The sequence below is a fragment of the Schistocerca americana genome, chromosome 6, assembly GCF_021461395.2.
Source record: "Schistocerca americana isolate TAMUIC-IGC-003095 chromosome 6, iqSchAmer2.1, whole genome shotgun sequence".
In the NCBI taxonomy this organism is placed as follows: domain Eukaryota; kingdom Metazoa; phylum Arthropoda; class Insecta; order Orthoptera; family Acrididae; genus Schistocerca; species Schistocerca americana.
In genome coordinates this window covers 423,656,451-423,678,250 of record NC_060124.1, presented here as the reverse complement: position 1 = coordinate 423,678,250, position 21,800 = coordinate 423,656,451, and the positions used below count along the sequence as shown (strand labels likewise).

Below are 21,800 nucleotides of genomic sequence, written 5' to 3'. Positions count from 1 at the left end.
AGCACTCTACATATTTCTAGCACCTCAAACATAGTGTATAATTTACGATCTATCTCTATTCGCATGGAAGTCACAGAGCATTCTCATAGTCTTAGGATAAAATTAGAGACTGAAAGACCCCCTCGCACTTTGACTAACCGACCCTGCAGCACCGTTACCGATTTAATCTGCTGATGCCCAGAAGTAGACCACTACATTCTGCGTCTCGTGAATGAATGGACCCTGTCGAGTCCTCGCCCACCCAGGTGCACAAAATTTCTGCAGATGCGCTAATGTGGAGGAGTATAGTAACAGATTTGAAAGTGTTGTAACAGCAGGGGGGGGGGGGGGGGGGGCACAAAGGCGGTGTGAGGGAGAGAAACTGCCCTTTCTCCTCACAGTGACCTTCTCGTTACGTCCACATTGCTTGTGTTACCGTGGATTTCCACAGATGAACAACAAGCTGTTGGCGGTTCCTTTTTGTGTGAAGCTAGTGCATCCAAGTCCCACATGGCCTGCTATACTTTGGCATTCACTACAAGATCTTCATGATTACTCTGCAGTTCACGCTCAGGTGTTTGTCAGAGGGCTCATGTAACCACTTTCTTGAACATTTCACACTCGAACAGCACGTGGGAAAAAACGAACAACTAAATCTATCTGTGTGACCTCTGATTTCTCTTACTTTGTTGCAATGGTCTTTTTTCCTTATTGAGGTGGAAGTGAAAAAAATATTTTGACATTCGGAGGAGAAAGTCGGTGACTGAAATTTCGTGAAAATGGCTCGCGTGAGTACCACCAAACTTTGCTTATCATGTCCGTGACACTCTGTCTCCTATTTAATAATACAAAACGAGCTGCTCTTCTTTGAACTGCTTTGATGGTTTCCGTCAATCCTTTCTGGTAACATCGTACTGAATAGCAGTGCTCCAGAAGAGAACAAACAAGTATAGCTTAGGTCGTCTCTTTAAAAATTTAGTTACATATTCTGAGTGTTCTGCTATTAAAACACAGTTTTTGATTCGCCTTCCCCACAACATTTTCCATGTGATGGTTCAAGTCTAAATTGTTCGTAACTGTAATTTCTAAGTATTTAACTGAATTATCAACTTTTAAAATTGAGCAACGTATAATATAACAGAAATTTAGCGGTATTTTGTTACAACTGAAGTGGCTGAATTCAAATTTTTTATTGTTTAGGATCACTTTTTGTACAGTGCAGATATCTTGTCTAAATCACTTTACTTTTCGGTTGTATCTTCTGATGACTTTACTAGATAGTAAAAGAGAGCATCATCTTTAATTTAAGAGGGCTGCTCAGATTGTCTCTTAAATCGTTTTTATAGATTGAAAGCATCTGAAGACCTGTAACACAGATACCACTTAGACTTAACTAGATGACTTCCCATCAGTTACAACGAACATTGACCTTTCCGAAAGGGAGACACGAATGCAACATCCGACCACCAAACTCCATAGACGAGCAAATTAGTTAGGTACTGCTTATGAGGAACAGTGTGAAAATCTCGGGTTCGATGAAAGAAAGCATCAGGAATGATGTAAAGGACGTCAATGAAACGGATCCTTCCATAGGGACATCCTTTTTCACACATTTAGTGATCTAAAACAGCAGCTTGCAGTACGATGTAGAACAGAACGAAGTTCTTGACAACCTTTGCCACTGCTGACACTCCCCAGGAGGTTCAGCCGGTTTCTAAGGACGTCACAGGGATGAAATCATATTGAATGTGATATCATCCCTTTGAAGGGTAGTGTGATCGCAAGTTTTGCTTTGATGTACAGGATGGAACCACTACAGGCCGTTCGTGGCCATTCGACGAAATTTGAAAGTGATCCAAAGCAGAAAAGAGTATTTGACCTTATTCATGGTTCAAATGGTTCAAATGGCTCTGCACACTATGGGCCTCAACTTCTGAGGTCATTAGTTCCCTAGAACTTAGAACTAGTTAAACCTAACTAACCTAAGGACATCACACACATCCACGCCCGAAGGAGGATTCGAACCTGCGACCGTAGCGGTCTCGCGGTGCCAGCCTGCAGCGCCTAGAATCGCACGGCCACTTCATGACCTTATTCATCCGTCTTTTTTCGTGCTCTCCTGTGACGTACACACAGAGGGGTGTGATATTGACATGTAGTGAATGAAATGGCAAAGGGGCTCTCTAAGACCCCCAGTTCGACAGCTGCATTGGTGCCACTGGAGTACCTCTGCTCGGTGCTTTAAAAATGTCCATGGTTCAAACCCAGTCGGCCATCCTGATTCCGGTTTTCCGTGATTTCCGTAAATCGCTTCAGGAAAATGCCAGGATGGTTCCTTTGAAAGGTGCATGGCCGACTTCCTTCCCTAACCCGATGGGACTGATGGCCTCCCCCAACCAACCAAACAACCTAAAAATATACCTGTGCAGACATATCCATCCATCGACCCCTGCCTGGAGGCAGGACAGGCATCCCGCACCACACTCGTGTTTCCTGGTCGCATACGAAATCAGAGGGGTGTCGAAAGAGTTGCCTATCTGGCTGGCGGGTAGAGATCGGTAGATGGGTATCTCTGTAAGTTGGCATTTTTAAAGTGCACAGGCGGTACCAATGTCGTTGCCGAACCTGGGGGTGGGGGGCTTAGAAAGACCTTTCCCGTTTTATTCAGAAGCATTTCAGTATCACATCTCCCTTACACGCGCCAGAGGACGGCGTGAAAAAGGATGGATGAAAAAACGTAAACACCCTTTTCTGCTTCAGATAACGTTGAATTTTGGTCGGATGGTTTTTAACTGTCCCTACTGATTCCACACAGTATATCAAAGCAAAACGTGTGGCTAAACTGCATTCCAAAGGAATGAGATCGCGTTCAGTGGGGTTGGAGCCCTGCGATGTCCATAGAGTTAAATAGCCCGGAGTGGGGTGGAGGGGGGTGTCGGCAGAGGCAAAATTTGTCAAGTGAGTCTTCCTGGTGCATACTGCACTGAAAACTATCGTTTTCGATCGCGAAAAGTGTGAAATTCAAAATGGTTCAAATGGCTCTGAGCACTATGGGAATTAACATCTGAGGTCATCAGTCCCCGAGAACTTAGAACTACTTAAACCTAACTAACCTAAGGAGATCACATACATCCATGCCCGAGACAGGATTCGAACCTGCGACCGTAGCGGTCGCGCGGCTCCAGACTGAAGCCCGTAGAACCACTCGGCCACAACGGCCGGCGAAAAGAGTGAAAATGAATGCTTCTAGGGAAGGAGTGATTTCATTGACGCCCTTTACGCGACCTCCTGGGGCCTTTTCTTGCCGATTCTGAGCGGCGATGTGCTAGAAATGTTTTCCTTTATCACCCTGAAGAAACCCACTTCATTTCAACGCTTGGAGTCGCGGTTCTGACCTCGATCGCAGAGGCATCAAAAGAAGGGACGAAATGTGTGTAAGAGGGAGCTGAAGACCCTCCCATCGTGTGACATGTCCTCCGTGGCGTTGGGCAGATTTGTGGGGAAATATGGTGCCAGTGAGACATCATTAATCCACCTCGCATGAACTTCTGAGCTCTGGCCTTTCTTCCCGCATGTGTCGAGCCCGAGGGTCATATCACAGGGCGCCACGGTTTCGCAGCATTACAGAGGAAGGTTGTAGGCAGATTTTGTCAAATTTCAAACCTCTGCGTCGAAATGGAAGACAAGTACACGGTTTCGAAAAAATGCTCCTTTAATCGTGTTGCGCAGTGTAGATAGTAGGCAAGGAATGATGGTGTGGATATGTTCCACTGTAAATGATCCATGCGTTGGATGAGGACATTAATCTCGAAGGCTGTTTGTGGGGTTTAGGCGTCGCATCCACTTCCCTCGATTACCATAATCATCTTTAACGACAAAAATGGACTACAAAATCACTCTTGATAGGCGTTCAGAAGATCTAATTACTTATCGAACCTCATATACAGGTTGGAGGATGGCAGTAATAAACCAACACCTCTAAGTTCTTGCCCAGTGAACAATGCGGAATATCTACTTTTTCACCCCAAGGGTCAACTCCACACCTGCCGCCGCGTTCTCGACCACGTAGCCGCGGTAGAGCGGCTGTGTGAAGGTGGGCGCGTTGTCGTTAACGTCAGTGAGCGCCACCTGCACCTCGGCGAATCCAACCAGTCCGGCGCCGCCCTCGTCTTGCGCGAACGCCGTGAACCGCCACAGGGGGCGGCCGTCCGGTGGGTCGCGGTCCAGTGGCTGCAACACACATACATACGTAGCACTTGTAGGGGAACTCGGGGCGGAGCAGGATATCTAACATTTAACAATAAAGGAGCACAAGAAAACACTTCTTAAAGGTATCAGAAAACACATTGTCATATAACCTGACGCACTTCAGTTCAAAATCACTTAACATTGTTACGTATTTACTAAGTTTTTTCAAAGAACTGTTGCGTTCCACCCTGCCTATGGGGCAATTGTTGGTGAAATTGTTGCACAACCGTTCTAAGTATTAGGAATAACATTTTGAAATAAGACATAAAGTTATTTAATGCACAATTTATACTAAGCAATGTGGAATCTTAAAAAAAACCGTTGACAATAAGAAAATATTTTAACGTCATTTTAAAAAGTTACAATTATTGTTAATGCTAAAAACTAAGTTCTTTTACTGTTACTTTACTGAATCCCGTTATTCATGCACTCAGTGGCGGATTTACATACAGGCCCACTGGGCACGGGCGTAGGGACGGCACCTTAAGGGAGCGGCATTTATTGATCTGTACTCATTTTAACCTTTTAAAATAACTGCGCTTACAAACGACAAAAATGTTTAATATTGTTAAACAACTTGCTAGTTTAAATAAGCCTTTTAAGAACGAAATTCGACAATACAAGCTTAGAAATGGAAATTTAACATTGCATTTCTGTCTGGTATCATCTTCATGATTGTTCAAAATATTTTGAAGTAAGCTGTCAGGACGGCAGTCTACAATACAATGTTTCAAACGTTATTATTCAGAGAATGTTGTCGGCTTCTACTTAACCCTACCATATTTTCCCCGTGAAAATACCGGGACCCCTGAAAAGTTGTGCTAAACTAATCATCAATTTCTTAAATACTGTAACATGTCTGGGCCTCAGTATGTAAAACCCGACTCTCCTTAAATTTCTTATAGAAATTATGGGAAAGTGTCAAGTGAACCCTCCATTACTGTAATTAATGTGAAAGCTCTGTGGTATTCAATATCTGAGCTTTACTTTTTGGTGAAAAAAGAAGAAGAAACCAACTTTCGTTTGTCTCATTTATTGTGCTGCAGCCTGCACGGTATCAAAATTCCCGCTCTGTGGAATCGAATAGTACGTGGCATTGTAAATTTTATATTAAACTTCTTAACTAAGCTTTTTTTCTTTGAGGAGAGGTTCCTTTTATTTTATGTTGGAACAAAACGTGCATTTGCGTATAGACGTAACAACAGTGTTCACACAAATGACAACACACCACGTCAACTGCCAACAAGACTACTTAAACTTTGTAGTCTGTCTGCTCGGCCCACAGAAACCGCTAAAATGTTATAAGAATAAGTGGGATAAGAGTCGATCCAGCACACCTAAATGCAACAAATTTAAACAATTATTTGCTTTTTAAATTAGAAAGACAGTGTCAAGAATCGTGACAAAAAATAAAAACACCTACAGCCGTCCTTATGATTTTATTTTATTTTGTCGCTACCAGTTTCGACGCTTCATTGCGTCATCTTCAGGCTGTTTTGATGCGGTACAATTTGATACGATCCCCATGCATAACCCATCAGTTGCCAGCATTACTGGATACGCAGATAATGTGTCAGCACTCCAACCATCAACTGTCACCCGCATCAAAACAGCCTAAAGATGACGCAATGAAGCGTCGAAACTGGTAGCGACAAAATAAAATAAAATCATAGGGACGGCTGTAGGTGTTTTTATTTTTTGTCACAATAGTAAACGGCCCTCGTCCCAGAGACGTAATGCTAAAAGAATGGACATACAAAAGTGTCAAGAATATTCAGAACATATTTGCGTCCCAGCTAAATACCGGCGACACGGGAAACAGAAGCCAAAAAAGGGACTGTCCCGTTTTCTTTACGAGATGAATTCCAGAATTCCAGCCGGCCGGTGTGCTTCCACTGATCACTGACAACAGAGAAGCAGGGGACAATGAAATTAAATTATTCTGCATTGTCGTTCGAGTTTCACGTCGAGTAATCCGAGTTGGTCAGTTCATCGCTCCATGTTTAAAGGAAAAATCTTTGTGCTCGTGAGGCGTGTTTAAAGTAAAAAGCTTTGTGCCCATGTGCGGTTTACTACGATTGGAACTGGGTATAGTCTCTCTTTCTTTCCTTTTACAATTTTTTTTTTTTTTTACTGTTGGTTGACAATTTTGTAAGTGCCTTAACATGAATAACAGTGAAAAAAGCAAATATGTAAAATTAAGTGGGTGGGAGGGGGGAGGGGGGAGAGCAATTTCATAAATTATCGAAGGAAAGGCGAGAACGAGAAGCCAATGTTCTAAAAACTCTTGGAAGAGCAGATAAATTTTTCGCAAAAAATGTTGCTGGTTCGTCTTCGAGTTCAAATAGTACAGATGATATTTCTGGCACTGCAGCTGTTATAAAAGAAGTACATACAGAAGAACAAACGTTAAAAATGAAGAAAAGCAAATTGATTCTGATTTCGAGTTTCACGGAAAACTAAATGTCGAGTCAGACATTACAAAAAGAAATAACCTCGTTAGTGATGATCCTGCAGAATGGTGCGTCAATGAACCAACAATCGACATTCTCTTACAACGGGGCATTAATCGAAATTGTAATGGTGATTTTTCTAATTCAAGAAGATCAATAGGCGATAAAACCAGGTATTGTATTTTGCCATAAACTTTTAATTGGTGAATCAACTTTGAGTGATTTTCTAGTATACTCCTGTAGCACCGGGGCTGTTTTCTGTGCACCATGTAAATTGTTTGGAGGTAAGGCTGCGATTGCTACTAAAGGTATTGCAGATTGGAAAAATATTTCTAATATTTTATCTCATCATGAGAATCACTTGACCCAAATTTTGAGTTATTACTATTAACAAGAAAAAAGTCACTTGGAACAATAAACAATCATTTCAAGTCATATGTTGAGACAGAAAAAATGTACTGGCCTAGTGTGTTGAAAAGGGTGTTTGCTGTAGTGAAGAAGCTTACAAATCGTGGAATTCCCCTACGTGGACACGTTGAAAGATTCCATTCATTACATAATTGTCAATTTATGATGTCTCTAGAACTTATAACCAAGTTTGATTCATTTCTCGCAGAGCACATTGAACTGATATGGAAATCCATGGCAGGGACATACAAGTTATCTTTGTTCAACAATCTGTGATGAAATAATAGATCTTCTTTCTGAACGAATAAAAAGAATTATCACAAGTGAAATAAAACAGGCCAAATATTTCTCTATAATTGTAGATTCTACTGTGGACATTTCACATATTGATCAATTATCTTTCATATTAAAATATGTTAACGAGAATGGTGAACCTGTTGACGGTTTCCTTCCGTTTTTACCAAACCCGGGACACAAGTTCGAAAACTTAGCTGAGGCCTTACTGAAAGTCCTCTCCACAAATTACATTGATATTACTGACTATAGAGGCCAGTCATACGACAACGCAAGCAATATGTAAGGAACGTACATTGGTTTGCAGGCACGAATTAAAGAACGAAATCTGAAAGCACATTATGTGCCTTGTGCAGCACATTCTTTGAATTTAGTGGGCACTAGTACAGCAAGCTGTTGTCGGGAAGCATGTTCATTTTTCAATGTAGTGCAAATCCTTCACAATTTTTTCTCTGCTTCTACACAGCGCTGGGATAAACTTCTCTCTTTCATGGAACCAGGAAGCAAAACGCTTAAAAGTTTATCAAAAACACGTTGATCAGCAAGAGAGGAAGCGTGTGTGAGTCTATATGAAAACTGAGAGGGCGTTGTCAGTTCCCTCACACATATTGGCAACAATACGTTTGAAAAACCACTTGTGCGAATTGAGGCTTCTACTTTATTGTATCAACTCAGCAGACTAGAAACAGAATTCATGATGACACTTTGGAAGGACATACTCCAGAGATTTAATAGTGTAAATCTGAAATTGCAAAGTGTAAGTATTGACACTAAAATAGTGTATGAATTACATGAATCACTTTTAGGATTTATTACATCTATTCGTGGCATATTCGACTATCGAAAATAAGTCCATGGAGATTGTGACTGATATAGACTTTGAATGCACCTATAAAAATCACGAAAACGTGAACTTCATGATGACGAAGAAGCAGACTCTGAAAAATCTGGAGGCGAGACATTTCTCCCAGTACTCGACAACTTGTACGCCGAATTAGTGAGGAGGAAGGAAAGCTATAGAACACTGTTGGACTCCTTCACAGTTTTTAGTGATCTTAAGAACAGTTCATCTGACGATATTGCTGAACGTGCAGCAAAACTCCAAGCATCATATGACACAGATTTAGAGCTTTCCTTCCGTAGTGAATGTGTACATTTGGCGGAACTTTTCAAATCTTCTGAGAGTAGTGATGTACCACTCGAAATGAGTAAATTTTTACGAAAAGAGAGATTACAGTCCGTGTTTCCGAATTTTGACATTGCTCTTAGAATGTTTCTATGTATGGCACTTAAAAATTGTTCAGAAGAACGCTCGTTTTCGGCTCTTAAAAGACTGAAATCGTACCTAAGTATTAAGTTCTCTGAGGAGAGATTGATTGCCTTGTCCATTCTTCACATCGAAGCCAACCTTCTAACTGATAACCGTCTGAACTGCCGTCAAAGAGAGACGCATACTTTGCTGACTGGTGAGTTTGTTTATTTATTCATGTTAGTCTTAAAAATTTAAGATTATACTGTGATTTTATTATAACTTGGAGCACATTCATTGGATTTACGAACTACGTATGACCTGTTTATTTTACAATTGTCGATGGAAGAACGCGGAACTAATCCTTGTTTACGAGCAGACGTGACCGAAGGCGTCCGACAATACTAAACAATACCCGAATGACCTAGGCCGATCGGCGCTGTACGTTCAAGTCATACTGATACTGTAGCATATTAAAACTGATGTGTATTCTTGGGGTGTGCTGAAATGTATAGCTACCGCGGAAATATACGTTATCGGAGAGTAGGTTCAGATGAAAAAGTGTTAATAAATAACGTAGTTCAGTTGTGTTGATAAATACGTAAAAGCTTTGCTAATACCGTTAGATAGAGCTATGGTGAGAGCAGTAGCTGCAGTACAAAACCGTTCAGCCCTTACATGGATTAAAGGTACTGTGTACACTTATTATACAGCATCTAGTTACACAGACCCTAATGCTTTATATGTTAACTATTAGATTATAAAACAAATTTGATTTTTCCTCACTAGTCTGTAAAATTATGTAATAGCAAATCCAGTTCTGTGTTTATTGGTCTGTATTTAGTTGTTAGTTCGTGCACCGAAATCTCGATTTCATTTTCATTTCTTACGCTTTCCTATAGATTCATGTATTAATATCGAACGCGTTTTTTTATCTGCTACACATTCAAGTTATTAGATCGTAAAACGACAGTTTAATTTTAGTTTTGAACGCATCTCTGTAAAACTACGTATTAATTTGTGATGTATGACAAGTTCCCTTCAATTTTTAGATTGTAATACAACTTTTTTATTTTCATTTTCAATAGTTTTGTGTAAAAGAATATATTAAAAGTGAATGTATAACAAAAATCCGTTGTCTCCTACACGCTCTGCTGAATTTTTGGGCCATAAAAGAAAAGTTATTTTCCTTGTGTTCGTTTCTGTTGTCTTTCGACGGAGGAATTTGCTATCACAATGCAGTTTTAAGTTTGTTTTATCCGCTGCCGTACACCAAGTACAGTACAGGAACCATATTACATTTTTATTGAGCGCGACTAGATCGCTGACGCGTCCTTCAGAACAACTAATAGGAGAGCACAGAAACAGCTCACAGCGCTCCCACCCAAAACGGCAATTGTTAAGTGATCGGGCAATAGTTATTATTTAAAACATGTTTTTTGGGGGGGGGAGTTGGCGCATATAATATGGTGTGCTTAAGGGCGCAAAATTTTTAAATCCGCCACTGCATGCACTAGATGTATTTTCTGGCTTGGGAATAGACAACTTAGGATGATGCCTGGTAATAAATCCTACAATCCAGCTCTGCACAGCTAGACGAGTTTCTTTGTCAACTACGTGTGGCAAGCGTTTTCTTTCTGCTAGCTGATAGGCTAATAGTCTGGGAATGGGATGTGTCAGCGTTGGACTAAGCAGTCTTATGTCCATTGACTTCAGATACGGTATCACCTCATTTTCTTGTTCTGCAATGAATACATTTTTAACTTTCCCATCTGATTTGTGAACTCCATAGTTGAGAATATTCTTAGCCTTACGAATGTATCTTTCCAACATTGATTTGGGTACGTTAAACTCCTTAGACGTTTTTGAAACTCTCATTTTAGAAGATAAAGTGGCTGGAATTGCCATTTCTATTGATTTAATATCCAATTACGGTCGTCAGTCTTTGTAATGTAATTTCACACCATCTGGAAAATCAAGGAAGGAAAAAAAATGTATAGTTTGAAACATACTTGCATCAAAAAACTGAGGGGCAGAACATTGCGTCCCAAGTGCTCATTTCAGGATAGCAACTTTTGTTTAGCATAATAACACGGATTTATACGTATTATATAAGAAACGTGCAGCGGATGGCGTGCAGTTTAAGATTACGTGCCAGCATGTCAGTTGAGGACGTACAATTAAGAATTAACGGCTTATCCTGCCTGATAAGAACACAAATCGTAGCGTGAAGGGCACCCGCTCACTTGCAAGTCGCACTCCAAGCAAAGTGACTGTCGCACCTTCCATTCCATTCTGAGACATAGTTACATGTCACTACAATAACACAGTCTAATACATACAGTCACGACACTCTCAGGCACTTAAGCTGTTATCTTTCGCCAGCTGGTGCGACACTAGAACTCCAAGCGGTGAGAAAGCAGAGAGTCACATGCTTTGTAAGGATGATGTTTGTCTTTAATTGATGAGGATGATGTTAGTGTTTAACGTCCCGTCGACAACGAGGTCATTAGAGATGGAGCGCAAGCTCGGGTGAGGAAAGGATGGGGAAGGAAATCGGCCGTGCCGTTTCAAAGGAACCATCCCGGCATTTGCCTGAAGCGATTTAGGGAAATCACGGAAAACCTAAATCAGGATGGCCGGAGACGGGATTGAACCGTCGTCCTCCCGAATTGTTTTTAATTATTTTCTACTTAGTTGAGGAAATAGTTATTACATTTTGCGATACATGTGTTAGTAAACAACCAGTAGACATGAATTATCGTGAAGTACATGTGAAAACAGCCGAAACACACCAATTCAATAATATAAACTACAATTTATTTATGAAGAAATACTTTCAAATATGTGTGTATTTGCAGCTTATTCAGCTGAAAGCAAGAGAATATCCACACATATTTCATTCATGAGAGGCATATACTTCAGTTGTTGTCTGTTCTTATTAACATAGGTTCCGCTCCGATAGCTGAGTGTTCAGCGTGACGGATTGCCGTCCTATGGGCCCGGGTTCGATTCGCGGCTGGGTCGGAGATTTTCTCTGCTCAGGGACTGGATGTTGTATTCTTCACCATTTCATCCCCATCCGGCGCGCAGGTCGCCCAATGTGGCGTCCAATGTATTAAGACCAGCACGAAGACGGCCGGACCTGCCCCGCGAGGGGCCTCCCGACCGATGACGCCAAACGCTCATTTCCATTTCCATTAACATAGGCACCTTCCTTGACATTTAAGAAAATCTTGTGGAGTCTAATGATTCGCCAATTCTTACGCTTTACTGGAATTTCTAATATACTAATACTTTTCTAAGTGTGCTTACTTTTTCTTCAAAAGTGAATTTGTTGAAGATTCTTGACGTTTGTGACCCAGATTTAGCAACAATTGTGGGATTACTATGTTCTGTGTTGGGAAAAAGTTTTATTCCTTTCGACGATTTATTTATCACGTCCGTGTATTTCTCGCTTCAGCAGCAGTTGTGGTGGCTTATTTGGTTCGTTAAATAATGTATGTATTACGTTTCACAAAGGTTTCCTACGTTCCACATTCACTGATTTGGCTGAAGGTGTAGCGAATAAAACTCTGCTTCCTTGGGTAGATACACGATGTCTTTCTACAAAAGGTCAGGTCTTCTGGTGTTTACTTGCAATTTTTTGTTATTACAGGAAAACGACATTTTTCAATACATGTCCCGTAAGTTACAAGAGAATCGTAAATAAACTATCCTGTAATTTACGGTCTCCTATCTCCCAGAGCCCTTAGGAAACAGAATAATGACGGATGTGAAGTCGTTTTTAGTTATTGTAGATTTTTAAGACACTACATACGCTCCATGCTGTAAAAACTATGCTACAAATCAGTATAAACATTAATATTCGCACTCGTCCGATAACATATTCAGAAGTGTCGCTTTCTGGCCGCTTGGGGTGCTGTTGTGCAACGGATAACAAAAACGAGACGGAATGTCGTGACAGTTATGTTAAACTGTGACAATAGGTTACAGTGTTCTCCAGGCGAGGAAACAGCATAATTCCGTTGTCGCTTCGCTAACTCGTTCTGTCCCGACCTCCGTACCACACGTACATACTGATTATTATGAAGACGCCTGAAACACTATGAACGATTAATACGCCAGACAACCTTACACGACTCATTATTGTGATCAGCACTACTGTGTAAGAGTTTATCTTTCCGCAGAAGCATTTGCTAGCTTTACAGAAACTATTTTACTCTCTGTATTTCCTGTAATACACCGTTAAAAAAATGAAAGGAGGAGAAAATATTCTCTGCTAAGGCCCGGATACTCGGGAAGATTCCAGCTGCGTTACATCATGGTCAGACAGAGATTACGATATCAGATACTGGACTTCAAGGCGTACCCAGGAGCAGTTATTAACTCAGCCACTATTTGGTAATGATGACAAGTAGACAGAAGTTTATGAGAATTGTCTGGAAGAATCAATGTGGAAAGAAGTGAGACACTGAAGTGTTGTGGGAGGAAGCTGCGTTTGAAATTTTCTGAGGCTGCAGATACTGTAATAGTGAAGACCACAAAAGAGTTGAGTTGAAGGATAGACGTCTTGAAAAGAGGCAATAACAAAAACTGGACTGACAAAAATATGTACAAGGAAGGTGATTTTGAAGAAAGCTTCGGTAACAGAAGAAATACTTCAACTGCTCGACGAAAGAAAGAAATGCAAAAAAGGTTCAGGGAAACACAGGAATACAGCAATATATATCACTATGAGTCGAATAATTAGAAAGTGCAGGGATACCAAAGCGAAATGGAAGCAGGAAAAATGCGAAGAACTCAAAAAAAGAAAAAAAACGCCCCTAGCGTTCAATCAGTATACCGAAGAAACAATGGCGAAAATAAAAGACGGGGTAAGGAGTGGTTCAACATATAGGGAAAGTCAAAGAAACTTTAGGAGACATTAATAGCAAGGACGTCAGTATTAAGAGAGGAAGAGGAGAGAGTGGATAGACGGAAAGACTATACTGAAGGCTTCTACAAGGGGGAGCAACTGTCTGTTGAGGTGATAGAAGAAGAAATGGGAGTAGATATGGAAGACGTAGGGGACTCAGCATTAGAGTCGCAGTTTAACAGCCGTTTGGGAGGTATGGATAACATGCTTTTGTAATTTCTAAAACCATTGGTAAAGGTAGTAACCAAACGAACAGTGGAGTTTGTGGAATTTTTGAGTCTGGAGACATACCATCAGACTTTGACAGAAACATCTTCCACACAATCTAGAAGATAGCGAGAGTAGATAAATACGAGAACTATCGCATATCTCCAACGCTCATGCACTGAATTTGGGAGAAAGAATAATATACAGAAGAATGGAAAAGAAAATCTAAGAGCTGATATATAAAGACATCTGGTTTCTGGAATGTTACAGGCAGTAGGGAGAGAGTTCTGAAGCTGCTCTTGATAACGGAAGCAAGACAATAAAAATCAAGAGACGTACACTGGTTTTGTTGGCCTAAAAAAATATTGTAAAACGGTGCAAGATGTTCGAAATTCTTATAAAAATGGGAGTAAGCTGTACGGAAAGCCGGCTAATAAACAATGTTGGGTATCCAAGAGGGAAAATAAGAATGGAAGTGGAAGAAAGAACTGCTCGGATTAAAAAGCATGTGAGACAGAGAAGCAGTTTTTCGAACCTAGCATTCAATCAGTATACCGAAGAAACAATGGCGAAAATAAAAGACGGGGTAAGCAGTGGTATTAAAAGGACATCAATGATAAGCATACTTTTATTTTCAGTGTCTGATTGACGGTTTTATCATTCAACGATAATGATTTTGTATTTCGCCTAACATGAAGCTGTGAATACTATTATGTGAGTACGCGACATCTTATTACCTGTGTGTTGTCGTTAACATTTACATCAATCAACAGATTCGTGTTTCAGCCAATAATTTTACTTATGTATTATCTTATTGGTATATAAGAACCTGATGATGATCAGTCGACCGACACTGGTCGTGTAAATATAGAATTTTACAAGCAGCTCAAAGTGGTAATATTTTTCAGTAGTATCTCAATCTGAGGTGTGTCCCGAATTTTGCATAATTTTGATCATCTAAACTCCTCAGTACATCTGTTCGTTTGAGAAGAGCCTCTATTAGTGACCTACCTTGAGTACAAAGACGTCTCCCGTGGTGGGATCAACGCGGAAGTACCCCTCACTGCCGGACCCTTCTGGGGCGACGCCCGGCCCTGATATGGAGTACACCACGTCCTGAGGGCGGCCCACGTCGCCATCCACGGCTTTCACCTGTAACACAGAGGACACCGTACAAAAGAGCCGTCCGTTGCCATCTCAGCAGCAGCATAACGTTCGCTGTGCAAATAGTCGTGCGCTGCTATCACACCTACACTCCTGGAAATTGAAATAAGAACACCGTGAATTCATTGTCCCAGGAAGGGGAAACTTTATTGACACATTCCTGGGGTCAGATACATCACATGATCACACTGACAGAACCACAGGCACATAGACACAGGCAACAGAGCATGCACAATGTCGGCACTAGTACAGTGTATATCCACCTTTCGCAGCAATGCAGGCTGCTATTCTCCCATGGAGACGATCGTAGAGATGCTGGATGTAGTCCTGTGGAACGGCTTGCCATGCCATTTCCACCTGGCGCCTCAGTTGGACCAGCGTTCGTGCTGGACGTGCAGACCGCGTGAGACGACACTTCATCCAGTCCCAAACATGCTCAATGGGGGACAGATCCGGAGATCTTGCTGGCCAGGGTAGTTGACTTACACCTTCTAAAGCACGTTGGGTGGCACGGGATACATGCGGACGTGCATTGTCCTGTTGGAACAGCAAGTTCCCTTGCCGGTCTAGGAATGGTAGAACGATGGGTTCGATGACGGTTTGGATGTACCGTGCACTATTCAGTGTCCCCTCGACGATCGCCAGTGGTGTACGGCCAGTGTAGGAGATCGCTCCCCACACCATGATGCCGGGTGTTGGCCCTGTGTGCCTCGGTCGTATGCAGTCCTGATTGTGGTGCTCACCTGCACGGCGCCAAACACGCATACGACCATCATTGGCACCAAGGCAGAGGCGACTCTCATCGCTGAAGACGACACGTCTCCATTCGTCCCTCCATTCACGCCTGTCGCGACACCACTGGAGGCGGGCTGCACGATGTTGGGGCGTGAGCGGAAGACGGCCTAACGGTGTGCGGGACCGTAGCCCAGCTTCATGGAGACGGTTGCGAATGGTCCTCGCCGATACCCCAGGAGCAACAGTGTCCCTAATTTGCTGGGAAGTGGCGGTGCGGTCCCCTACGGCACTGTGTAGGATCCTACGGTCTTGGCGCGCATCCGTGCGTCGCTGCGGTCCGGTCCCAGGTCGACGGGCACGTGCACCTTCCGCCGACCACTGGCGACAACATCGATGTACTGTGGAGACCTCACGCCCCACGTGTTGAGCAATTCGGCGGTACGTCCACCCGGCCTACCGCACGCCCACTATACGCCCTCGCTCAAAGTCCGTCAACTGCACATACGGTTCACGTCCACGCTGTCGCGGCATGCTACCAGTGTTAAAGACTGCGATGGAGCTCCGTATGCCACGGCAAACTGGCTGACACTGACGGCGGCGGTGAACAAATGATGTGCAGCTAGCGCCATTCGACGGCCAACACCGCGGTTCCTGGTGTGTCCGCTGTACCGTGCGTGTGATCATTGCTTGTACAGCCCTCTCGCAGTGTCCGGAGCAAGTATGGTGGGTCTGACACACCGGTGTCAATGTGTTCTTTTTTCCATTTCCAGGAGTGTATAATTTGTGCGTTGTACAATTCGTCGTGAGTTGAAACAGTGGTCGCCTTTTGAATTTTTAGAAACGATTGCTAGATTGATGCTTGAGGAATGATATTACTGTTGCCTTTGAAAAGGTAATTTGCTATAGTTCAAATAATAAAAGGTCAGACAGTGACCGAGTAGTTTGGTAACAGTTGGCGTTTAATGGGACAGGTCTTGAAAAAATGGAAAGTTCACAAGAAGTAATTCATTTGTCGATTATTTAATGATTTTTAAAAGTCTAATTCACCCAGATTGTTTCGAATTCATTCATTCTACTTTTGGTAATGAATCACCGTCGAAGAAGCCGCGCGGAGTGGCCGCGTGGTTAGAGGCGCCACGTCACGAATCGTGCGGCCCCTCCAGCCGGAGGTTCGAGTCCTCCCTCGGGCATAGGTGTGTGTCTTGTCCTTAGCGTTAAGTTAGTTCAAGTAGTGTGTAAGTCTAGGGACCTCGGCACTTTGGTCCCTTAGGAATTGTACATCTACATACATACTCCGCAATCCACCATACGGTGCGTGGCGGAGGGTACCTCGTACCACAACTAGCATCTTCTCTCCCTGTTCCACTCCCAAACAGAACGAGGGAAAAACGACTGCCTATATGCCTCTGTACGAGCCCTAATCTCTCTTATCTTATCTTTGTGGTCTTTCCGTGAAATAAGTTGGCGGCAGTAAAATTGTACTGCAGTCAGTCTCAAATGCTGGTTCTCTAAATTTCCTCAGTAGCGATTCACGAAAAGAACTCCTCCAGAGACTCCCAACCGAGTTCCTGAAGCATTTCCGTAACACTCGCATGATGATCAAACCTACCAGTAACAAATCTAGCAGCCCGCCTCTGAATTGCTTCTGTGTCCTCCCTCAATCCGACCTGATAGGGATCCCAAACGCTCGAGCAGTACTCAAGAATAGGTCGTATTAGTGTTTTATAAGCGGTCTCCTTTATAGATGAACCACATCTTCCCAAAATTCTACCAATGAACCGAAGACGACTATCCGCCTTCCCCACAACTGCCATTACATGCCTGTCCCACTTCATATCGCTCTAGAATGTTACGCCCAAATATTTAATCGACGTGACTGTGTCAAGCGCTACACTACTAATGGAGTATTCAAACATTACGGAATTCACACACATTTGAACATTTCACCGTCCAAGAAGACTGTTTACAACTGGTTCACAGAATTTCGTTGTGGTCGTGTTTCAGTCAGCGATATACCAAGGCATTTCAAAAAGTAAGTTACGCATGTCGTCCCATGCTAAGACCATTGCGCAAGAAAGAGTGGCTCATTGTCAGAAGAGAGTACGTGATCCGCGCTGACATGAGAATAGCATAATCTCCACGTCAGATGAGTGCTTCTACTTAACCATTTAACAGACTCGCATTTTTTCCACCGTGACTAATTTTGTAAGCTAAGCACATCATCAGTTACAGCACACTCCTGGGGCTGGGAAATGTGGCCACAATGGTCTGGTGGAACGAACTATCACAGGTGCAATGCGTGGGTTCAGGCATTTACTTTTAAGAGGCACAAACAGATTTACTTTACCTCTGGTAACCTTAAGAGAAAGACGTTTTAATACAGAATCCGCATTAAACATCACGTTCCTTTATTAACAACCGGGCAGAGCCGGTTTACGTTGGAAAATGACATAGGCGGAAGTCATGGTAAACAGAAATACTGTCTCCAGTAAATTTACTTACATTAGAAAACTTTATTTTATTTGATTTAAAGGAACAGGGCTCTTATTTTTCTTGTACTTGATTCTACTAGAGACGTTGAAAAATTTGGTGCTGGACTGTGATTCGAATTCGTATCTCATCTTTCGAGGATCTGAATCTCTCGGAACAGTATAGTTCAATCATTTCGTTCCTAAGACTGCAATCTTCTCTAGTTCTCCTCCAAAGGTAAGTATCTGGGTCCGAATCCCAATCCAGTACAAAAATATTCATTATTTCATTTCAAGCCCTATCGCGTGCATACCAATCTTCTAGTGAGAATTAACGTGCATTTTTAATGTCTGTTCATGTGTTGCCAACAATCGCAATAGGTGTCGTTATTTCTGGTCAAACACGCACACATCTTACTGTTGGTGAGTAAGCAAATGTTACTTAAGCTATGTTCGTGGATGATAAAGAAGGACGGTAGGTGTACGGTTCGATTGTCGTTCAGGCACAAAAATTGGTATCCTTATTTTAGATTCAAATATTCAGCAGCTGGTAAGAAAAACCGATACGGAACATTTGATTTTACTTAGTTAACAATCCGATTGCGTGCTGGGTTCGTATCTCCGTCACATAACTTAACATCATGCGCTTCATCTTCAAATGCATGAACACTTTGTTCCTTCTGAACGGAGGTATATCACACATCTTTCGTGGTTAGTTAACAGGGACAAAAGGGTCTTTAAAGTAGTCCCGGTTTATTACAAAAACTGCCGTCCTTTTTTTTTTCAAGTTTAGATTTGGTTACTGATATTGGCGAAAATTTCTAATTCGTGCCTCTTCATGACTAGTCAGCAATATGATATGATTAGATTAGATAAGATTAATACTTGTTCCACAGATCATGAATACGACATTTCGTAATGAGTAGAACGTGTCATTTTAATGAAAGATTTCTTTACATACCGTGATTCAGTTTCTTTGCAACAATTTTTTACCCTCTGTCTCTCTCATTCTTTTTTATTTTTATCTCTCTCTCCCTCACACTCTCTCTCTTCTCTCTCTCTCTCTCTCTCTCTCTCTCACTCTCTAGCTCTCTCTCTCTCTCTCTCTCTCTCTCTCTCTCTCTCTCTCTCTCTCTCTCTCACACACACACACACACACACAGTCTGTTTTTGTTTTTATTAGTTTGTTCTGCTCGACTATCGGTGAGGCACGAAAACGTTAGTCAATGATTTTCTTAGTTTTGAGTACACTTACGAAAGATATATAAAAACAACTATGAGAGTTACTGATTTATGAAGCTTAGTTTGCAGTCAGTTCTGAGTATTATTAGTGACTACGCTCCAGTCCCTAAACCCATTTACAGACATGTGAATCAGACGGATTACGTATTTCAGGCCGTAGTAGCCGCGTCTTTGAGACGCCAGCTATGGTCACTTCCCAGCCCGCTGTAGGAACACATCGGTTCGTCTTCTTCCTGCTGGTAATGTAACTGAGATTTGGCAACAAGGCAAGGTATATTTGGAAACTCTGTGATCGATGAGTTACTTCCTGGTGTGCACGGAATTAAGCCTCGAAGTTCACTTGATTTTTCCTGTCATTTCCATTGAATAACCTGAGTTAATATTAATGCTTGAGCTGTAACAAAAGATTTAACTTTACGGTTTTCAGCCCAGGAAAGTCGTTGCACTTGAAAATCTCATCTAATCTCGTCCTTTAAATAGCGGTTTACGAGTTCTAGCCACTACTGGTCTCGTAAGAGGAGACGTAGACGCATGCTTCTTCCCTAGCTCTGTGGAAACGTGCTAACCTGAGAGAAAGCGTTTGTTATGGTTTGCGGTTCCAGTCTTGGTGACTTACGTTTTTATCCCTTGTGTGAAAGAGCTACAAGGAGTCAGATCACACATCGATAAGAAAATGGTAAGAAAATACTTTCGGCTCATAGTGCAATGGTGAAAAACTTACAATGCTGCACAACAGGTAACGCCTCTTTCCGCTGCTGACAAAGAAATTTTGGGTTTCTAGGAATCGGCCTTGGGAGAGCCAGTCCTGACAAAACTCTACCATCTGGTATGAGACAGGCGAAATACCCTCAGACTTCAAGAAGAATATAATAATTCCAATCCCAAAGAAAGCAGGTGTTGACAGATGTGAAAATTACCGAACTATCAGTTTAATAAGTCACAGCTGCAAAATACTAACGCAAATTCTTTACAGACGAATGGAAAAACTAGTAGAAGCCGACCTCGGGGAAGATCAGTTTGGATTCCGCAGAAATGTTGGAACACGTGAGACAGTACTGACTCTACGACTTATCTTAGAAAATAGATTAAGGAAAGGCAAACCTACATTTCTAGCATTTGTAGACTTAGAGAAAGCTTATGACAATGTTGACTGGAATATTCACTTTCAAATTCTGAAGGTGGCAGGGGTAAAATACAGGGAGCGAAAGGCTATTTACAATTTGTACAGAAACCAGATGGCAGTTATAAGAGTCGAGGGACGTGAAAGGGAAGCAGTGGTTGGGAAAGGAGTGAGACAGGGTTGTAGCCTCTCCCCGATGTTATTCAATCTGTATATTGAGCAAGCAGTAAAGGAAACAAAAGAAAAATTTAGAGTAGGTATTAAAATCCGTGGAGAAGAAATAAAAACGTTGAGGTTCGCTGATGACATTGTAATTCTGTCAGAGACAGCAAAGGACTTGGAAGAGCTGTTGAACGGAATGGATAGTGTCTTGAAAGGAGGATATAAGATGAACATCAACAGAAGCAAAACGAGGATAATGGAATGTAGTAGAATTAAGTCGGGTGATGCTGAGGGAATTAGATTAGGAAATGAGGCACTTAAAGTAGTAAAGGAGTTTTGCTATTTGGGGAGCAAAATAACTGACGATGGTCGAAGTAGAGAGGATATAAAATGTAGACTGGCAACTGCAAGGAAAGCGTTTCTGAAGAAGAGAAATTTGTTAACATTGAGTATAGATTTAAGTGTCAGGAAGTCGTTTCTGAAAGTATTTGTATGGCGTGTAGCCATGTATGGAAGTGAAACATGGACGATAAATAGTTTGGACAAGAAGAGAAGAGAATCTTACTAAATGTGGTGCTACAGAAGAATGCTGAAGGTTAGTTGGGTAGATCACATAACTAATGAGGAGGTATTGAATAGAATTGGGGAGGAGTTTGTGGCACAACTTGACAAGAAGAAGGGACCGGTTGGTAGGACATGTTCTGAGGCATCAAGGGATCACAAATTTTGCATTGGGGGGCAGCGTGGAGGGTAAAAATCGTAGAGGGAGACCAAGAGAGGAATACACTAAGCAGATTCAGAAGGACGTAGGTTGCAGTAAGTACTGCGAGATGAAGAAGCTTGCACAGGATAGAGTAGCATGGAGAGCTGCATCAAACCAGTCTCAGGACTGAAGACAACAACAACGACAACAGGAATACATAACTTTATTTATGAAATGCCACATTTGCATACCACTTGAGTATGACACAGCATACCAATCAAACACAGACTCAATCGAAATCTAAATGATTAGTATTTTACTAATTCGTGCCAATAGAGGCACGATTGTGTACACATACTCAGTTTTATTGAAACAGACTTTCGTCGTAAGGTTATCGTGGGTAGTTTTCGTACGGTTTCTTTTAGTGTTGTTCAAACAATAGTTAACATG

The 21,800-nt window shown here is 42.0% G+C and overlaps 1 pseudogene; it reads right to left on the bottom strand.

The window, feature by feature from the left end:
• The window catches only part of LOC124620183, a 350,456-nt pseudogene that overhangs the window by 211,056 nt on the left and 117,600 nt on the right, over positions 1 to 21,800 (bottom strand).